General features: G+C 47.2%; 1 pseudogene; it reads left to right on the forward strand.

Moving 5' to 3' along the window:
• The first annotated feature begins 5,407 nt into the window (after positions 1–5,407).
• Positions 5,408–21,282, forward strand: part of LOC134911291 (tyrosine-protein phosphatase non-receptor type 9-like) — a 298,012-nt pseudogene continuing 282,137 nt past the window's right edge.

The following is a 21,282-nucleotide window of genomic DNA, read 5'->3' on the forward strand; positions in this document are numbered from 1 at the left end:
TGGTTCTGGACACAGAACAGAAAAAAGTGTTTTTCCCGGAGGAGAAGGCCAAGGAGCTGTCATCTCTAGTCAGAGGCCTCCTAAAACCAAAACAGGTGTTGGTGCATCACTGCACGCGGATCCTGGGAAAGATGGTAGCTTCCTACGAAGCAATTCCATTCGGCAGGTTCCATGCAAGAACCTTTCAGTGGGACACGTTGGACAAGTGGTCCGGATCGCATCTTCAGATGCATCGGCTGATAACCCTGTCTCCAAGGACCAGGGTGTCTCTGCTGTGGTGGCTGCAGAGTGCTCATCTTCAAGAGGGCCGCAGATTCGGCATACAGGACTGGGTCCTGGTGACCACGGATGCCAGCCTTCGAGGCTGGGGGGCAGTCACACAGGGAAGAAACTTCCAAGGACTATGGTCAAGTCAGGAGACTTCCCTGCACATAAATATTCTGGAACTGAGGGCCATTTACAATGCCCTAAGTCAGGCAAAACCCCTGCTTCAAAACCAGCCGGTACTGATCCAGTCAGACTACATCACGGCGGTCGCCCATGTAAACCGACAGGGCGGCACGAGAAGCAGGACGGCGATGGCAAAAGCCACAAGGATTCTCCGATGGGCGGAAAATCACGTGTTAGCACTGGCAGCAGTGTTCATTCCGGGAGTGGACAACTGGGAAGCAGACTTCCTCAGCAGGCACGACCTCCACCCGGGAGAGTGGGGACTTCATCCAGAAGTCTTCCAACTGATTGTAAACCGTTGGGAAAGGCCACAGGTGGACATGATGGCGTCCCGCCTAAACAAAAAGCTAGAAAAATATTGCGCCAGGTCAAGAGACCTGCAGGTGATAGCTGTGGACGCTCTAGTGACACCGTGGGTGTACCGGTCGGTTTATGTATTCCCTCCTCTTCCTCTCATACCAAAGGTACTGAGGATAATAAGGAGAAGAGGAGTAAGAACTATACTCATTGTTCCGGATTGGCCAAGAAGAGCTTGGTACCCGGAACTTCAGGAAATGATCTCAGAGGACCCATGGCCTCTGCCACTCAGACAGGACCTGCTGCAGCAGGGGCCCTGTCTGTTCCAAGACTTACCGCGGCTGCGTTTGATGGCATGGCGGTTGAACACCGGATCCTGAAGGAAAAGGGCATTCCGGAGGAAGTCATTCCTACGCTGATTAAAGCTAGGAAAGAAGTAACCGCAAACCATTATCACCGCATATGGCGAAAATATGTTGCGTGGTGTGAGGCCAGGAAGGCCCCAACGGAAGAATTTCAGCTGGGCCGTTTCCTGCACTTCCTACAGTCAGGGGTGACTATGGGCCTAAAATTGGGTTCCATTAAGGTCCAAATTTCGGCTCTATCGATTTTCTTCTAGAGAGAACTGGCTTCACTACCTGAAGTTCAAACTTTTGTTAAGGGAGTGCTGCATATTCAGCCCCCTTTTGTGCCTCCAGTGGCACCTTGGGATCTCAACGTGGTGTTGGATTTCCTAAAGTCGCATTGGTTTGAGCCACTTAAACCGTGGAATTGAAATATCTCACGTGGAAAGTGGTCATGTTGTTGGCCTTGGCTTCGGCCAGGCGGGTATCAGAATTGGCGGTTTTGTCACGTAAAAGCCCTTATCTGATTTTCCATATGGATAGGGCAGAATTGAGGACTCGTCCCCAATTTCTCCCAAAGGTGGTATCAGCCTTTCATCTGAACCAACCTATCGTGGTGCCTGTGGCTACTAAAGACTTGGAGGCTTCCAAGTCGTTGGATGTAGTCAGGGCCCTGAAAATGTATGTTTCCAGGACAGCTGGAGTCAGAAAGACTGACTCGCTATTTATCCTGTATGCGCCCAACAAGTTGGGTGCACCTGCTTTAAAGCAGACTATTGCTCGCTGGATCTGTAGTACGATTCAGCTTGCACATTCTGCGGCTGGACTGCCGCATCCTAAATCAGTGAAAGCCCATTCCACGAGGAAGGTGGGCTCTTCTTGGGCGGCTGCCCGAGGGGTCTCGGCTCTTCAACTTTGCCGAGCAGCTACTTGGTCGGGGTCAAACACGTTTGCTAAATTCTATAAGTTTGACACCCTGGCTGAGGAGGACCTAGAGTTTGCCCATTCGGTGCTGCAGAGTCATCCGCACTCTCCCGCCCGTTTGGGAGCTTTGGTATAATCCCCATGGTCCTTACGGAGTCCCAGCATCCACTTAGGACGTCAGAGAAAATAAGAATTTACTCACCGGTAATTCTATTTCTCGTAGTCCGTAGTGGATGCTGGGCTCCCATCCCAAGTGCGGATTGTCTGCAATACTTGTATATAGTTATTGTTTAACTAAAGGGTTATTGTTGAGCCATCTGTTGAGAGGCTCAGTTGTTATCATACTGTTAACTGGGTATTGTATCACGAGTTATACGGTGTGATTGGTGTGGCTGGTATGAGTCTTACCCGGGATTCAAAATCCTTCCTTATTGTGTCAGCTCTTCCGGGCACAGTATCCTAACTGAAGTCTGGAGGGGGGTCATAGTGGGAGGAGCCAGTGCACACCAGTAGTCTAAAGCTTTCTTTTAGTTGTGCCCAGTCTCCTGCGGAGCCGCTATTCCCCATGGTCCTTACGGAGTCCCAGCATCCACTACGGACTACGAGAAATAGAATTACCGGTGAGTAAATTCTTATTTTTAGCAAGCTCAGGAGAGCTCACTAAGGTGCACCCAGCTCGTCCGGGCACAGATTCAAACTGAGGTCTGGAGGAGGGACATAGAGGGAGGAGCCAGTGCACACCAGTATCCTAATTCTTTCTTAAAGTGCCCTGTCTCCTGCGGAGCCCGTCTATTCCCCATGATCCTTACGGAGTCCCCAGCATCCACTAGGACGTTAGAGAAAAATGACTGATTGCTATGGATTACTGTACATTTATGCACACTGCTCCATTTTATGAACTAAGACCATTATTATCTTTTGAGATTTCCATGTTCAAGAAATGCTTTTAGAGTAAATCAGTTAGCTGCATTTTTACTAAATAATATGAATAACATGATATCCTGTAACCGGCAGGACTTGGCGTTTGTTGCTGCCACATATAAGTTGCTGCATGTTGTCATAGCCTTTTCCATGCACTTGAATTAAACAGAAGACTATTCCTGTAAATTGTGCATAAATTAACAAGAAAATGATGTATGAGGAAATCCTGTGTTCAGTTTATACATCACACGGGTTATGATTCATGACTCTCTCTTCCTCACAGTAAAAGGATGTCAACCAGTGACAGAGATTTGTTCTTATAACCTGGAGAACATCTTACAATGTTTCAGCTTGGTTTCTCCACTTGTGCATTGGAAAGTATGAGACCCTGATGCATGCTCAAGCACAGTGGCTCCACCTGGTTGGATTCAGTGAAGAAGTTTCCAGAGGGTCAGCCAGGGCGTAGATTTGGAAATAAATTAAATCTTCCAAATAAAATAAAAGGAAGCCACAGGGTGAAATAAACTGTAACTTCAGGCACAGTCATGTACACCTAGTTCATATAAGAAGCTTACATATGAAGTTTGTGACAAGTCAATGAGAACAGTATATAGGAACTGGAATTTGGGCACTCCAGTGTGTATGATAAAGGATTGCCATTTTGATTAGTGCAGTGTCAGACTTACAATGGGACCAGTAACCAATGACATTAGAGATGGCGATGGAAACAATGGATAGTGAGACTGTCTATAGAATTTGTACGGTGTGGGAATGAATGGCAATGGGATGGATGCAGCGTGCGACTGACAATGAGATGAGCACAGTCTGGGAAAAGAACAGCGGTAAGGGAATCAAAGCAATATGTGACTGCCAATGAGATCAGTGTGATGAGTTGCTGGCACCAAGGTCAATGCCATGGCTGTATGGCAATGGGATCACTAGAACATAGCTGTAACGGAATCAGGGTATACTATGAATAAACATTGAATTAGCACATTATGGGATCAGACAAGACTGTGCTTGACAATAGGATCAGTGCAATATACATATAACAGGCAATGTGATCAGTGAAATTTGTAGCTGCCAATAGGAACAGTGTAGTTCAAGATCAGAGCAGCATATGGCAACTGCATCACTGCAATGTGTCACGGGGACAAAATAAATGCAATATGTGGCAAAAAAAGAAGTCATGCTACTGTATGTATGACAAACGGACAGTATAGCTATTAACAGGATGTGTGCAATGTGTGCCAGCAAATGGGATGAATACAATGAGTGGCTGGCAATGGGATTAATGCAGAGTACGGATGATAACGGGATTACTACTGTGGGTGGACCACTACAAGATCAATGCAAGGTGTGGCTGGCAATAAAATCAATGCGGAGTGTGGTTGGCAGCAGAAGCAATGTAATATGCAGCTGTCAGTGGTATAAACACAATAGGGCTGATTCATGTTTGTAAGTAAAGCAAAAAAGCAAGCAACTGGGCAAAACCACGTTAAGGTGCAGGTGGGGCAGACATAATGTGCAGATTTAGATTTGGATGGAGTATGTTCAGACTGAAATCTAAACTGCACAGTAACAATAAAGCTAACATAACCCTGTACAGAAACAATCTAAATGTATTTACTCCCCTTGCATGGCAACATGGTTTGTTTCAGACACAAAGTTACTTGCTTTTTTTGCTTTACATACAGACACGAATCAAGCCCAGGCATTGGGTGGCTGAAAATGTAATCCAATGGGGAACTTGTACATTGGGGCCCATTAAAGTGGCTGATAATGTAATACTGACATGAATATAATGTAATATGCACACAAGGATAGAAATTTTCATATAAAGTGTTAAACCTTTTATTCACATATTCATATACTTTTATTCAGATACAGACTGTACTGTACAGGGATAACGACACACCGAACAGAGGAGCAGGCACTTCATTACCTACATATCACGCCTTCATTTACAATATCACATAAACAGGGCAACGAGTCACTTTGCTAGACTGAAAATAAAATTTAATTCCTCTTGTGGCATTTAGGGATAATCTCTCTATTTACTCAAGCACATCCTGTTGCATCAATTAACCCAGATCACAGCAAGGCTCTAAAATGTATATAAATAAAAATACTAGTTAACGAGGCAACATAGTTAAGTAGATACAAATAGCTATAGATAACAGGGATGCAACTTTTAAAAATCATTGTGGGGTCCTATTTGAAATCCACGTATCCGATATGTCCGGCATGCGATAGATTGTGCTTTGTAGCATATACTGTATACATATACCATATACAGTGATTGCTCGCTCTGTGACCGTAAACTGCAGCGTGGTTCTGATGTCTATAAGCATAGCAGTGAGAGACAGAGAACTGGCCATTACGCTGGTAAACCCCAGAACTATGTAGCTCCCCGGTGCACATAATATCCCCCTGTGGCTGTAGCAGAGTAGGCTCCTGTCCTGCGGCACTTCTGCAACGAACATATGTCTCAGACGGTGGCAATCGACTTCCCGGATCAAAGATGGCCGCGGCGGCCCCTCCCTTGCTCCGTGGGCAGCTCCATCCCTAGCACCTCGTCACGGCCTCGCCTCTCTCCTGGTCCAAAGGGAGGAGGAGAGGCTGGGAAGCGGCGCGGCGGTAGCTGTGACGTCGCTGTGGTGCTCGGTGTGCTGCTGCAGCTGGTCTACAGGGCCGGAGAGAAACGCAGCAGGAGCCTCAGTTCACGCAGTCTCTGCACCGACCTCGGGGCCACGGGAGGAGCCCGGATGTGCCGGAGAACCGGAGCCGCCAAGCAAGATGGCGGAGAAACAGCTAACGGCCCAAGAGGAACGGGTGAGGCAGGGAAGGGAGACGGCGAATAGTCCCTTAATTGCCTATGTATACAGTGTATATGTCAGATTGCATTGGCTTGTAGGCTGGGGCGATGTGCGTCCGCTCTGCATGTTGTGTGTGCTCAGCCATACACTCCGCTGGTGCTGTATAGAAGTTATACGATTTATGTTTATTGGGAGAGCAGGGCTCATCATACTTACACTTTGTGCAGGCATGCTATTATATATGTGCTCTCTTTGGTTAACACACGTATACACACACAATATGGGGCAGCAGTGTGTGTATGCTTGATTCTAGCATCTACCGTGTATGTATACACCCCCCCCCCATTGATTAAACAGAATTGCATTTCTCACTCCCTGGAAGTGATTGATCTGTTATATTTTTAACTTGCCCATTTTCTTTGGCGACCTCTCCCAGGCTGGTGGCCTTATAAAAATATATATTTGTCACCGTTTTTTTTATTTTATTTTTTATTTTAATGAGTCGGCAGATATTAATTGAATTGACCTTCTTGCTTGCACTTTACAATATATGGATTGTAAAAGTTATTAATCCTTTTTTTTTTTTTTTTTTTGCAAGTGTTGCAGGATAAGATATTGATAGCTTTTGGAAAGCCTCTAGTTGAAACCGCAGTGTCATTGATTTATGTGTGACAATGTAGCTTGTGGTACCTTTAACTACTATAGGTGTTTGCAACATTCCTCATACTTATGCTTCATCATGGTGTACCTAATATTACAGTCCTCTTCATGTAGGCGTGTTTAATTGGCTATTCAATCTTAAAGCCGAAGTTGATTTATTTATTTTTTAATTATTTTTGGGCAGTGCTGGGAAATTTAAAAGACGTTAGAGAGAAAAGGCAGTAAATGGATTTATGCTGAACAGTCATTTGTTCCTATATACATGATCCTTGTTTTATAATGTACAGGTCAATTCAACTGGAGTCAACTGAATTGACCCCAATTGATTTTCTGGGGAATTGCAGAAATTGGCAAAATATTGACATTTCAAACATTAATCACCCCAAGTTGCCATTCAAATTTAAATTTTTAATAATGTGAATCTTGAATTTGAAGAGCAGTAAAGCACTGGATATAATAAGAGCTGGGTTCACATGTCATTAAAAACACGCTGATAAACCAGAGGTGGTTGTGACGGGTAAGCTAGCTACACATGAGGCAGAGGTGTGAAGCTTTAGTGCTGCTCAGAACATCCAGACAGCTCTACACTCCTTCTGCCGGCATCCACTCCCATGACTGCACAAGTTTTGTGATGGCTCAGGGCGCTGGAGTGCGCTGCTGTGGGCTCTGTCCAAACACCTGTTGGCTGTAGGGTATTTATAGTTTTTAGGTGAACTACAGGTCCCCAAAATCCGTATAATGCTGAAAATTTAAGGGCATTTAGAACTGCAAGTGCCAGCACACCCGCAGCTGCCAGGCCATCCTGGCACTTGGGAAACACAAGTATGCCCTTGCATCCATGGGCCACACAAACACTGTAGAAAAATGTTATTGAAATAAAAACTGCCCACACATTCCCTCATTATTTCACTTTATTGCTCCCCAAATTCTATGGGGAGGTCATCTTCGGTCCATATATCATCCACGATCCTTGGCTTGGCCGAATAAAATCCACACAGAATGCTGCAAGATTGCACCGTGTAGCAGCCTTGTCTCAGTTTAGAATACGGTCATTGTATTCAGAGTACTTTCTAGACTTATGATTATTTTTCCAAAAGTGGGTGTAATTTCATGAGCATTGAACATTTTAAATTGCTTTATTTCAGCCATTGTGCAACTCTAAAACATATTTTCTCTGATTTTCTTTAATTTTTTGCATCTTTCTATCATACATTTAATTGTTTTAATGGCTGTTCTAAGTAATGGGCACCTGAAAGAGCTACTCGGTTGTTGCTCCGATCGGATGTCACTGCTGCACAAGCCCGTTACTTATTGCGGGAAAAAGCACAGGAGCTGCTTTACGTGGCTAAACCTGTCTGAAGTACTTCTTAGGGTGCCCAAACAGACTTTTCAACGATTTCTGCTTACCATCTCAGAATGGTGCAAACAGAAGTACGGGTGCCTACAGCATTCGCGGCCGTCGGCAGCAACAATTGAACTGCTTCATCAGGCGCCCAAAAAACAATTGAATCTACTCCTAGGGAGGCGATTCAATTGTTTATCTCTCCTGCTTAGAGAGACGGAGCTATTCAGTTGGGGAGCGACCAACGCATGTCTGTATTCTCTTGGCCAAAATGCACAGGATTAGCTGCATCAAGCAGCTTTTCCTGTGCTAAGTGGCTGGTATGCAGCAGTTAGGTGCATCCAGCACCAAAGCCCTACTATGGGGTATATGCAATTGCCGGCGAATCGCGGCAATTTTTCGCCCGTTTTTTAATTCAACACAATTCGACCGTCGAATTCCGGCAAGTGGGTGCCGGAATTCAACATATTCAATAAAAAAACGGATTCGACAGTCCCGCTGTCGAAAAACGGCCGATTTTGACGGATTTTGATTAGACTTTTAAAAATGTAAAAAACCCTGGAAAAACGGTAAAAACCCAGAAAAAAAATTGCGTGGGGTCCCCCCTCCTAAGCATAACCAGCCTCTGGCTCTTCGAGCCAGTCCTGGTTCTAAAAATCCGGGGAAAAAACTGACAGGGGATCCCCCGTATTTTTAAAACCAGCACCGGGCTCTGCGCCTGGTGCTGGTGCAAAAAATACGGGGGACAAAAGGTGTAGGGGTCCCCCGTATTTTTTACACCAGCATCGGGCTCCACTAGCTGGACAGATAATGCCACAGCCGGGGGTAACTTTTATACAGCGCCCTGCGGCCGTGGCATTAAATATCCAACTAGTCACCCCTGGCCGGGGTACCCTGGGGGAGTGGGGACCCCTTCAATCAAGGGTTACCCCCCCCCCCCCCCAGCCTCCCAAGGGCCAGGGGTGAAGCCCGAGGCTGTCTCCTCCCCCCCCCCCCCCCCCCCCCCCCCATCCAAGGGCTGCGGATGGGGGGCTGATAGCCTTGAGTAAAATTATAGAATATTGTTTTTTCCAGAAGAACTACAAGTCCCAGCAAGCCTCCCCCGCAAGCTGGTACTTGGAGAACCACAAGTACCAGCATGCGGGTAGAAAATCGGGCCCGCTGGTACCTGTAGTTCTACTGAAAAAAAAAAAAAAAAAAAAAACAGGAGACACACACCGTGAAAGTAAAAGTTTATTTCATACATGTCGACACACACATACTTACCTATGTTGACCCGCAGACTGCCACGCCCCCCTCATCACTGAAGAATCCGGGGTACCTGTGAATAAAATTATACTCACCTGATCCAGTGTCCGGATCTTTTTAAATAATCCTCGTACTTGGCAAAACAACAAAACGGCAACCCGTACCAAACGGACTGAAAGGGGTCCCATGTTTACACATGGGACCCCTTTCCACGAATGCCCGGACCCCACGTGACTCCTGTCACAGAGGGTCCCTTTAGCCAATCGGCGAGCGCAACGTCGTGGCACTCTGCTGATTGGCTATGCGCGTCTGAGCTGTCAGACAGCGCATCGCAAAGCCTTACCATTATATTCAATGGTGGGAACTTTGCGGTCAGCGGTGAGGTCACCCGCGGTCAGCGGCTGACCGCGGGTAACCCCACCGCTGACCGCAAAGTTCCCACCATTGAAACTAATGGAGGGAGCTGTGCGATGCGCTGTCTGCCAGCTCAGACGCGCATACAGCCAATCAGGAGAGTGCCACGAAGTGGCGCTTCCTGATTGGCTGAAGAAACCTTTCTGTGACAGCAGTCACGGGGGGGGTCTCTGCATTCGGGGAAAGGGGTCCCATGTGTAAACATGGGACCCCTTTCAGTCCGCCTGGTCCGGGTGTTCGTTTTTTTTATTTTGACAAGTACGTGGATTATAATAAAAGACCACAGGACACTGGATCAGGTGAGTATAATTTTTTTTTCAGGTACACCGTGGATTCTACTTGGACAAGTGGACAGAGGTCGGCGTGTGAACATAGGTAAGTATGTGTGTGTCGACATGTGTGAAATAAAGTTTTACTCTCACGGTGTGCGTGTCCTGTTTTTATTTGGGTATTTTTTTTCCAGTAGAACTACAGGTACCAGCGGGCCCGTTTTTCTCCCGCATGCTGGTACTTGTGGTTCTCCAAGTATCAGCTTGCGGGGGAGGCTTGCTGGGACTTGTAGTACTACTGGAAAAAACAATATTCTTTCAATTTTCAAAAGGCAATCAGCCCCCCATCCGCAGCCCTTGGATGGGGGGACAGCCTCGGGCTTCACCCCTGGCCCTTGGGTGGCTGGAGGGGGGGGATCCCTTGATTGAAGGGGTCCCCACTCCTCCAGGGTACCCCGGCCAGGGGTGACTAGTTGCGTATTTAATGCCACGGCCGCAGGGCGCTGTATAAAAGTGACCCCTGGCTGTGGCATTATCTACCCAGCTAGTGGAGCCCGATGCTGGTGTAAAAAAATACGGGGGACTCCAACGCTTTTTGTCCCCCGTATATTTTGCACCAGCACCAGGCGCAGAGCCCGGTGCTGGTTTTAAAAATACGGGGGATCCCATGTCAGTTTTTCCCCCGGATTTTTAGAACCAGGACCGGCTCGAAGAGCCCGAGGCTGGTTATGCTTAGGAGGGGGGACCCCACGCATTCCCCCCCCCTGATTTTTACCATTCCATTTAAAATAAATAAATATAAATAAATATATATATATATATATATATATATATATATATATATATATATATATATATATATTTTCTCTGACGTCCTAGTGGATGCTGGGGACTCCGTAAGGACCATGGGGAATAGACGGCACCGCAGGAGACTGGGCACATCTAAAGAAAGATTTAGGTCTATCTGGTGTGCACTGGCTCCTCCCCCCCATGACCCTCCTCCAAGCCTCAGTTAGATTTCTGTGCCCGGCCGAGCTGGATGCACACTAGGGGCACTCCTGAGCTCCTAGAAAGAAAGTATAGTTTAGGTTTTTTATTTTACAGTGAGACCTGCTGGCAACAGGCTCACTACAGCGAGGGACTAAGGGGAGAAGAAGCGAACCTACCTAAGTGGTGGTAGCTTGGGCTTCTTAGGCTACTGGACACCATTAGCTCCAGAGGGATCGCACACAGGACCCGACCTCGTCGTCCGTTCCCGGAGCCGCGCCGCCGTCCCCCTTACTGAGCCAGAAGCAAGAAGGTCCGGAAAATCGGCGGCTGAAGACTTCTGTCTTCTCCAAGGTAGCGCACAGCACTGCAGCTGTGCGCCATTGCTCCTCATGCACACCACACACTGCGGTCACTGATGGGTGCAGGGTGCTGGGGGAGGGCGCCCTGAGCAGCAATATTAACACCTTGGCTGGCAAAACTGACACCATATATAGCCCCAGGGGCTATATAGGTGTATATTACCCCTGCCAGAATAACACAAAAAGCGGGAGAAAGCCCGCCGAAAAAGGGGCGGAGCCATCTCCCTCAGCACACTGGCGCCATTTTCCCTCACAGCTCAGCTGGAAGGATCGCTCCCTGGCTCTCCCCTGCAGTCCTGCACTACAGAAAGGGTAAAAAAGAGAGGGGGGGCACAAATTTAGGCGCAGTATAATATATATATGCAGCTATAAGGGAAAACACTCTTTATAGGTGATATCCCTGTGGTATATAGCGCTCTGGTGTGTGCTGGCATACTCTCCCTCTGTCTCCCCAAAGGGCTTTGTGGGGTCCTGTCCTCTGTCAGAGCATTCCCTGTGTGTGTGCTGTGTGTCGGTACCGCTGTGTCGACATGTATGATGAGGAAAATGATGTGGAGGCAGAGCAAATGCCTGTAAATGTGTTGTCACCCCCTGAGGGGTCGACACCTGTGTGGATGGACTTATGGAAGGAATTACGTGACAGTGTCAGCTCCTTACATAAAAGGTTTGACGACATAGGACAGCCGGCTACTCAGCTTGTGACTGTTCCAGCGTCTCAAATGTCATCAGGGGCTTTAAAACGCCCGCTACCTCAGATGGCAGACACAGATGTCGACACGGATACCGACTCCAGTGTCGACGACGATGAGACTAGTGTACCCTCCAATAGGTCCACCCGTTACATGATTGAGGCAATGAAAAATGTATTACACATTTCTGATAGTACCCCAGGTACCACAAAAAAGGGTATTATGTTCGGTGAGATAAAACTACCAGTAGTTTTTCCTGCATCTGAGGAATTAAATGAGGTGTGTGAGGAAGCCTGGACTTCCCCCGATAAGAAATTGATAATTTCTAAACGGTTATTGGCAGCGTACCCTTTCCCGCCAGAGGATAGGTCACGTTGGGAAACGTCCCCTAGGGTAGATAAAGCGCTTACACGTTTATCAAAACAGGTGGCACTACCGTCTCCGGATACGGCCTCCCTAAAGGATCCTGCTGATAGAAAGCAGGAGGCTACCCTAAAAGCTATATATACACACACGGGCATTATATTGCGACCAGCGATTGCATCAGCATGGATGTGCAGTGCTGCTGTTGCGTGGTCAGATTCCCTGTCGGATAATATTGATACCCTGGATAGGGACACTATTTTGCTGACAGTAGAGCATATAAAGGACGCTGTCTTATACATGCGTGATGCACAGAGGGATATTTGCCGGCTGGCATCAAAAATAAGCGCAATGTCCATTGCCGCCAGAAGGGGGTTATGGACTCGGCAGTGGTCAGGTGATGCCGATTCAAAAAGGCACATGGAAGTTTTGCTTTATAAGGGGGTGGAACTGTTTGGGGATGGTCTTTCAGACCTCGTTTCCACAGCTACGGCTGGGAAATCGACATTTTTGCCACCGGCTACCCCACAGCAAAAGAAGGCACCGTATTATCAAGTACAGTCCTTTCGGCCCCATAAACACAAGAGGGCTCGAGGCTCATCCTTTCTGCCGAGAGGCAAAGGTAGAGGGAAAAAGCTGCAGCATACAGCCAGTTCCCAAGAGCAAAAGTCCTCCCCCGCGTCCGGTAAGTCCACAGCATGACGCTGGGGCTTCACATCCGGGTACGGTGGGGGCCCGTCTCAGAAATTTCAGCACACAGTGGGCTCTCTCACAGGTGGATCCCTGGGCCCTTCAAGTAGTGTCTCAGGGGTACAGGCTGGAATTCGAGACGTTTCCCCCCCCCCCCCCCGCGTTGTTTTCTAAAATCTGCCTTACCAGCAACTCCCTCTGCCAGGGAGGCAGTGTTGGTGGCTATCCAAAAACTGTATTCACAGCAAGTGATTGTCAAGGTACCCCTCCTTCAGCAAGGGAAGGGTTACTATTCCACAATGTTTGTGGTACCGAAACCGGACGGTTCGGTGAGACCCATCTTAAATTTAAAATCCTTGTACACTTATATCAAAAGGTTCAAGTTCAAGATGGAATCGCTCAGGGCGGTTATTGCGAGCCTGGACGAGGGGGATTAAATGGTCTCCCTGGACATCAAGGATGCGTACCTGCATGTCCCCATTTACCCTCCTCACCAGGAGTACCTCAGATTTGTGGTACAGGACTGTCACTATCAGTTCCAGACGCTGCCGTTTGGGTTATCCACGGCACCGAGGGTCTTTACCAAGGTAATGGCCGAAATGATGATACTCCTTCGCAAGAAGGGAGTTTTAATTATCCCGTACTTGGACGATCTCCTGATAAAGGCGAGGTCCAAGGAACAGTTGGTAGTGGGGGTAGCACTTTCTCGGGAAGTGCTACAACAGCACGGCTGGATTCTCAATATTCCAAAGTCACAGCTGGTCCCGACGACACGTCTTCTGTTCCTGGGAATGATTCTGGACACAGACCAGAAAAAAGTGTTTCTTCCAGTGGAAAAAGCAGAGGAGTTGTCATCTTTAGTCAGAGACCTCCTAAAACCGGGACAGGTGTCGGTACATCAATGCACACGAGTCCTGGGAAAAATGGTAGCTTCGTACGAAGCGATTCCATTCGGAAGGTTCCACGCAAGGACTTTCCAGTGGGACCTGTTGGACAAATGGTCCGGGTCCCATCTCCAGATGCAACAGCGGATAACCCTGTCGGCAAGGACCAGGGTGTCGCTGCTGTGGTGGCTGCAGAGGGCTCATCTACTAGAGGGCCGCAGATTCGGAATACAGGACTGGGTCCTGGTGACCACGGATGCCAGCCTTCGGGGCGGGGGCGCAGTCACACAGGGAAGAAATTTCCAAGGACTGTGGTCAAATCAGGAGATTTCGCTTCACATAAATATTCTAGAGCATGGGTCTTCATCCTGTGGCCCTCCAGCTGCTGTGAAACTACACATCCCAGCATGCCCTGCCACAGTTTTGCTATTAAGGTATGCTAAAACTGAGGCAGGGCATGCTGGGATGTGTAGTTCCACAGCAGCTGGAGGGTCGCAGGTTGAAGACCCATGTTCTAGAGCTAAGGGCCATGTACAATGCCCTAAGCCAAGCAAGGCCCCTGCTTCAGAACCAGCCGGTACTGATCCAATCAGACAACATCACGGCGGTCGCCCATGTAAACAGACAGGGCGGCACAAGAAGCAGGAGGGCAATGGCAGAAGCCACAAGGATTCTCCGATGGGCGGAAAATCATGTGTTAGCACTGACAGCGGTGTTCATTCCGGGAGTGGACAACTGGGAAGCAGACTTCCTCAGCAGGCACGACCTCCACCCGGGAGAATGGGGACTTCATCCAGAAGTCTTCCAAATGCTGGTAAACCGGTGGGAAAGACCACAGGTGGACATGATGGCGTCCCGCCTCAACAAAAAGCTAAAAAGATATAGCGCCAGGTCAAGGGACCCTCAGGCGATCGCTGTGGACGCTCTAGTAACACCGTGGGTGTACCAGTCGGTTTATGTGTTTCCTCCTCTGCCTCTCATTCCCAAGGTACTGAGAAAAGGGCATTCCGGAGGAAGTCATCCCTACCCTGATCAAAGCCAGGAAGGATGTCACTGCAAAACATTATCACCGCATTTGGCGGAAATATGTTGCTTGGTGTGAGGCCAGGAAGGCCCCAACGGAGGAATTTCAACCGGGTCGATTCCTGCATTTTCTGCAAGCAGGGGTGACGTTGGGCCTCAAATTGGGGTCCTTTAAGGTCCAGATTTCGGCCCTGTCGATTTTCTTCCAGAAAGAACTGGCTTCACTGCCTGAAGTTCAGACTTTTGTCAAAGGAGTTCTGCGTATTCAGCCCCCTTTTGTGCCCCCAGTGGCACCTTGGGATCTCAATGTGGTTTTGGAGTTCCTGAAATCACATTGGTTTGAACCACTTAAGACTGTGGATCTGAAATATCTCACGTGGAAAGTGGTCATGCTGTTGGTTCTGGCTTCGGCCAGGCGTGTGTCAGAATTGGCGGCTTTGTCCTATAAAAGCCCTTATCTGATTTTCCATATGGATAGGGCAGAGTTGAGGACTCGTCCTCAGTTTCTCCCGAAGGTGGTATCAGCGTTTTCACTTGAACCAGCCTATTGTGGTGCCTGCGGCTACTAGGAACTTGCCACAGCCTAAATCTGTAAAGGCCCATTCCACAAGGAAAGTGGGCTCATCCTGGGCGGCTGCCCGAGGAGTCTCGGCATTACAACTTTGCCGAGCAGCTACGTGGTCAGGGGAGAACACGTTTGTAAAATGTTACAAATTTGATACTCTGGCTAAAGAGGACCTGGAGTTCTCTCATTCGGTGTTGCAGAGTTGTCCGCACTCTCCCGCCCGTTTGGGAGCTTTGGTATAATCCCCATGGTCCTTACGGAGTCCCCAGCATCCACTAGGACGTCAGAGAAAATAAGAATTTACTTACCGATAATTCTATTTCTCGTAGTCCGTAGTGGGTGCTGGGTGCCCATCCCAAGTGCGGATTGTCTGCAATACTTGTAAATAGTTATTGTTACACAAATCGGGTTGTTATTGCGAGCCATCTGTCCAGAGGCTCCGTTGTTATCATACTGTTAACCGGGGTTCCTATCACGAGTTATACGGTGTGATTGGTGTGGCTGGTATGAGTCTTACCCGGGATTCAAAATCCTTCCTTATTGTGTCAGCTCTTCCGGGCACAGTGTCCTAACTGAGGCTTGGAGGAGGGTCATGGGGGGAGGAGCCAGTGCACACCAGATAGACCTAAATCTTTCTTTAGATGTGCCCAGTCTCCTGCGGAGCAGTCTATTCCCCATGGTCCTTACGGAGTCCCCAGCATCCACTACGGACTACGAGAAATAGAATTACCGGTGAGTAAATTCTTCTTTTTTTTTTTTTTTTAAATATATAAATAATTCTTGTGCCTCCAAAATAGACAAACCAAGTACCTAATCCCTTCTAATATAAATAGATATGCTATTACCAATACAGAAAACACAAAAAAAACATGTTTTTACATTTTTTTTATTAGATTCCGCCAGCAAAGTGTGTCGGATTGAAAATGACGATATTACTGTCTAAAAGCACTGTTATCTTCAATTGAATATACTTTTGTCGAATTGCCGCATTTGTACCATTGCAGAAATGTCGAATTTGACAAATGTCGAATTTCAAAAAGTCGAATTTGGAAAGTCCGTTTTTTTTGACGAAAAGTACTGAATTGCATTGTCAAATTATTTTTTTGGGGCGAAAATGTCCCGTTTTTCGACATTTTCGGGAATTCGACCGCAATTGCATATACCCCTATATGTTAGTTTCTGCTCACACCTAAAGAGGCTGCAAGCAGACATCCACGATAAGCTTGGCTTCTGTAATGGTCATCCAGAATAAATTAATTGGCTCCTGACCACTGTAGATGGGAGCTACGGGAACAAGACTGAATTTCAGTTTGCAGCCCCCGGAGGTGGTGAACTGAAGTGTGCGTAAAGTCAAATGTTTGGCACCGAAACAGCACTTTTTGCGTCACACCCATAACTTTGAACAGGTTAAGCTGCTTTATGCTGCTAAACTCGGTCTGTTTGGGCATGACATGCGCAATAAACAAATGTACAATTAAATTGCACCCTTAATATGTAATCCAAATGGGTCAAATTAAGTAAACTGACAGGAACCAATTCTGTGGGCAGTTTGGTTGCACCTGGATGGCCACATTGCACTGATCATAACACATACAAAACACATACAAAAGATCAAAAGAAAGGCACTCATAGATCAGTTTATTTTATTCCAAATCCTATATGATGCAATTAGGTTTTTGGTTGTATATGAAGAGCCACAAGCAATGGCAGGTCATTTTGGTTCAGTAGTTCTCTCAAAGTGTGGCCAGCGTTAGGGATTGATGAGTTGCATAAAAATTTGACGGAAGATAACTGGCCTGTAGCCCTGCTGGAGAGGCGTGCTTTAGTAATACCCCTTTTACACCACCTGAAATATCCTGGGATTTTGCACGGGAGCGCGCAAAATCCCAGGACTGCAGGTGGTGTAAAAGGGTCACCCCGGGTCCACTTTCCCGGGAATCCAACCCGGCACATACGCAGGGTTGGACACGGGTAAGACCCGGGAAGGAGGCGGTGTAAATGGGTAAGCCGGGTCAGCCGACCCGGCACCCATTTACAGCATGTCAAATCTCCCATACCGCAGTGTCCGGCGTGCGGTCGGGAGGCTGGGGGTCACGGCGCACGCTGTCTATGCAGACAGCGGCGCCGTGCTGGTTGTCATGCAGCGGCTGGGGACATGGCACATGCTATCTATGCAGACAGCAGCGCTATGTCTGGTGCCTGGAAGCGCCGGAGGCTGGAGGCAGCACAACAGCTTCCAGATTGCTGTGCTTGCCCCCGGCGAGACGCTACGGAGTCCCGATCTGCAGTGTGGGCCGGCGCTTGGGGATGACATCATCTCTAAGCGCCGGTCCACAAGACACTGCACCCGGGTGCAGTGTAAACGGTGCCGATCTGGGAATATCCCATATCGGCACTGCAGTGAAATGGGGGGAGTCCCAAGTCTGACACGGCTTGGAACAGTGTTCCAAATCCTGGGTCAGACCCGGGATTTTGGTGTAAAAGGGGTATTATTTAATATACTCTGTGGTTTATCACAATTTGGAATTACATTTTTGGTCCTGTTACTTATATAAGATATCTCCACTAGGGGATAAAAGGTTTGGGTGGAGTTTGTTGGAGTGTATACTCTCTATCTCTCTATCTCTCTATCTCTCTATCTCTCTATCTCTCTATCTCTCTATCTCTCTATCTCTCTATCTCTCTATCTCTCTATCTCTCTATCTCTCTATCTCTCTATCTCTCTATCTCTCTATCTCTCTATCTCTCACATAATAAAAGGCTATTGCTGCTCCTCACCTCTAATCAGTATAGACCAACATCTGATGGTGCATGTCAAATGCTAGGTGATATAGGGGTATATTCAATAACTGTCTGGTCCTTTCCGACGGAAAGGACCCGATAGGTGAGTATTCATTGGGGCGGCCAAATCTGACTGTCGGATTTGGCCGCTCCCGACAACTGTCAGTGCGCTGCTGAGCGCCGGGCCGTACTGCCACTGGCAATACTCACCCGTCCCCGGCTCCTCCGGCTGCCTCACGCGTCTCATCGGGTGGTCTTCTGTATGCCGACTGACGGGATCCCGGCGCACAGTATACCGGCGCCGGGATCCCGACAGCCGGCATACCGACAGTTATTCTCCCTCGTGGGGTCCACGACCCCCCTGGAGGGAGAATAAAATAGTGTAGCGCAGCGAGCCCGCAAGGGGCTCATTTGTGCTCGCCACACTGTCGGTAAGCCGGAGGTCGGGCTCCCGGCGCCGGTATACTGGTCGCCGGGTGCCCGACCGCCGGCATATCGTAGTGAACCCGTCTCATCTCCCTGGTTCCAACAATGTCAATCCGACTTTAAAAAAAGTCGGATTGACATTGTCGGAACCGGGGCCAAAACCTGTCTGATTTGGCCGCGGAACACGTGGATCCGCGGCTAATCCGACAATTCACGTGATTTCCGACAAGTCGGGAATTCCCGACTTGTCGGAAAAAAACTGCCAGTATTGAATAGGTCGGAACCTCTTCCGACCTAAACCTGTCGGAAGCTGCCATCTTTCCGACAAGACGGCAGCTTCCGACACTTATTGAATACACCCCATAGGCTCTCTTTTTGGGAAATGCAAATTGTGATTTGTGGCTAATTGTGGAAATAGCATGCATGGACACCTATTCTAAAGTCCCCCATACATCAGCAGTTGCAAGTAACAATCTGCAGATTCTGACATTTTATCCCATATTTAAATGTTCTCCAATCCACCAGCCTGTACCCCAGATATGTTTCAGTGATTTGCAGATCATTTTCAGCAAATACAGATTTGCTAATCTTGAAAGGCTCATCAGTTTAGCAGAAATAATCTGCTGATTATTACCATACACTAGCAATCTACAGCCCAAATTGATCAGTGAAATCCATCATGTTGGACACTCTGATTTAACAATCCCAATAGTTTTTTGATCTGAATCCCCGATCTGTGAGCTCCATACACGGCTGATTTATTTGCACATTTGTCTGCAAATTGTCCCAATTGATTACTGATTTATGAGTTTTTGGTGCAGCCATCACATTGTGCCTACATGTGCTAAGTTGTGGAAGGTAACTCGTAAGTTTTTTTTTTTTCGTATAATGCCATAATTGTTTTGTAGCCTTTAAACCTACATTTTTAAAAGGTGATTCATTTGTTACATGGGAATTTAGCTCCCATGCTAAATGCCCAGGAGCTATGTAGTTAATTTACATGACCAGCACTTGGGGTGCACTTGTTTTGGATTTCTGCTCACTCCCTCCTGAAGAAATCTGCGTTAAGAAGGGTTTCCGGGCTGTTTGTGAGTGCCTGGCGTGCTGTAATTGTAGCATGCCCAGCTCTTAGAACAGGACTACTAACGCATCTAATCCTGTGCAAAATAGTGGCTGCCCCGGGAGCAAACTTCACATGCAACAACTGAATCGCCAACTTAGCTTTAGAATCCATATAATTACTCCCTATTCACCACTATTTTATTATTTATTTATTAACAGTTTCTTATATAGTGCAGCATATTCCGTTGCACTTTACAATTAGAACAACAGTAATAGAACAAAACTGGGTGGAAACAGACAGACATAGAGGTAGGAAGGCCCTGCTCGCAAGCTTACAATCTATAGGGAAATAGTCATTGATACACAAGGATAGATGCTACCTATTGCATAAAGGTCCACCAGATTGCTAGATTCTTAATGGGTTGTATGATATGATCACCCAGCAATGTTGGCCAAGTGTCAGGAGAGTGTGAGAGTAAAGAAAGACAAGATATGTGATGTTGTGTGTACTGTAGAGAGAGGATGCAATTAGATAGGGAAGCACTGACTGTTATGTGGGTGGGTCTGGAATTTGATAGGCTTGTCTGAAGAGGTGAGTTTTCAGGGAACGTTTAAAGGTTTGGAGACTAGTGGTGAGTCTTATTGTGCGTGGGAGGGCATTCCACAGAGTGGGTGAAGCCCGGATAAAGTCCTGTAGTTTTGAGTGTGAACAAGTAATGCGTGTGGATGAGAGACGCAGATCTTGTGCAGAGCGGAGTGGTCGGGTAGGGAGATATTTTGAGATGAGTGAAGTGATGTATGTTGGTGCAGTTTGGTTAATAGCCTTGTATGTAAGTAAAAGTATGTTATATTTAATACGGTAGAATACCGGTAACCAATGGAGGGACTGACAGAGCGGATCTGCAGAAGATGAACGTCTAGCAAGGAAGATTAGCCTCGCAGCTACATTCAAAATGGATTGTAGTAGTGAGAGCCTATGTTTGGGAAGACTGGTCAGGAGACTATTACAATAATCAATGCGGGAGATAATGAGAGCATGGATTAGAGTTTTTGCTGTGTCTTGTGTAAGATATGGGTTTTTTTTTGGGATATGTTTCTTAGATGTGTGTAACATGATCTTGAGACAGATTGAATGTGGGGAACAAAGGACAGTTCAGAGTCAAGAATGATACCTAGGCAGCGAGCTTATGGGGTAGGGATGATTGCCGAGTTCTCAAAAGTGATAGAGATATTGGGTTGGTAACTACCATTGGCCGGTGGAAATATAATTAATTCTGTTCTGGAAATATTAAGTTTGAGGTGGTGAGATGTCATCCAAGATGAAATGGCAGAAAGGTATTCAGTGACACGTCCCAATACATATGGTAACAAATCTGGGGAGGATAGGTAGATGTGAGTATCATCCGCATACAGATGGTACTGAAATCCGAAAGAGTTGATTAGTTTGCCAAGAGATGTGGTATAGATTGAGAAAAGCAGAAGACCTAAGACTGAGCCTTGTGGTACTTCAACTGAGAGAGCTAGTGAAGAGGAGGTGGAATCAGAGAAACAAACACTGAAGGAGCGATTAGATAGGTAGGATGACAACCAAGAAAGGGCTGTGTCCTGAAAACCTAGGTAGTGTTTGTATGAGAAGAGAGTGGTCAAAGGTGTCAAAAGCAGCAGAGAGATCAAGGAGAATAAGTAGTGAGTAATGGCCTTTAGATTTAGCAGTGACCAAATCATTTGCTACCTTAGTCAGTGCTGTCTTTGTGGAGTGTTG

The sequence above is a fragment of the Pseudophryne corroboree genome, chromosome 1 (genome assembly GCF_028390025.1).
Source record: "Pseudophryne corroboree isolate aPseCor3 chromosome 1, aPseCor3.hap2, whole genome shotgun sequence".
NCBI lineage: Eukaryota > Metazoa > Chordata > Amphibia > Anura > Myobatrachidae > Pseudophryne > Pseudophryne corroboree.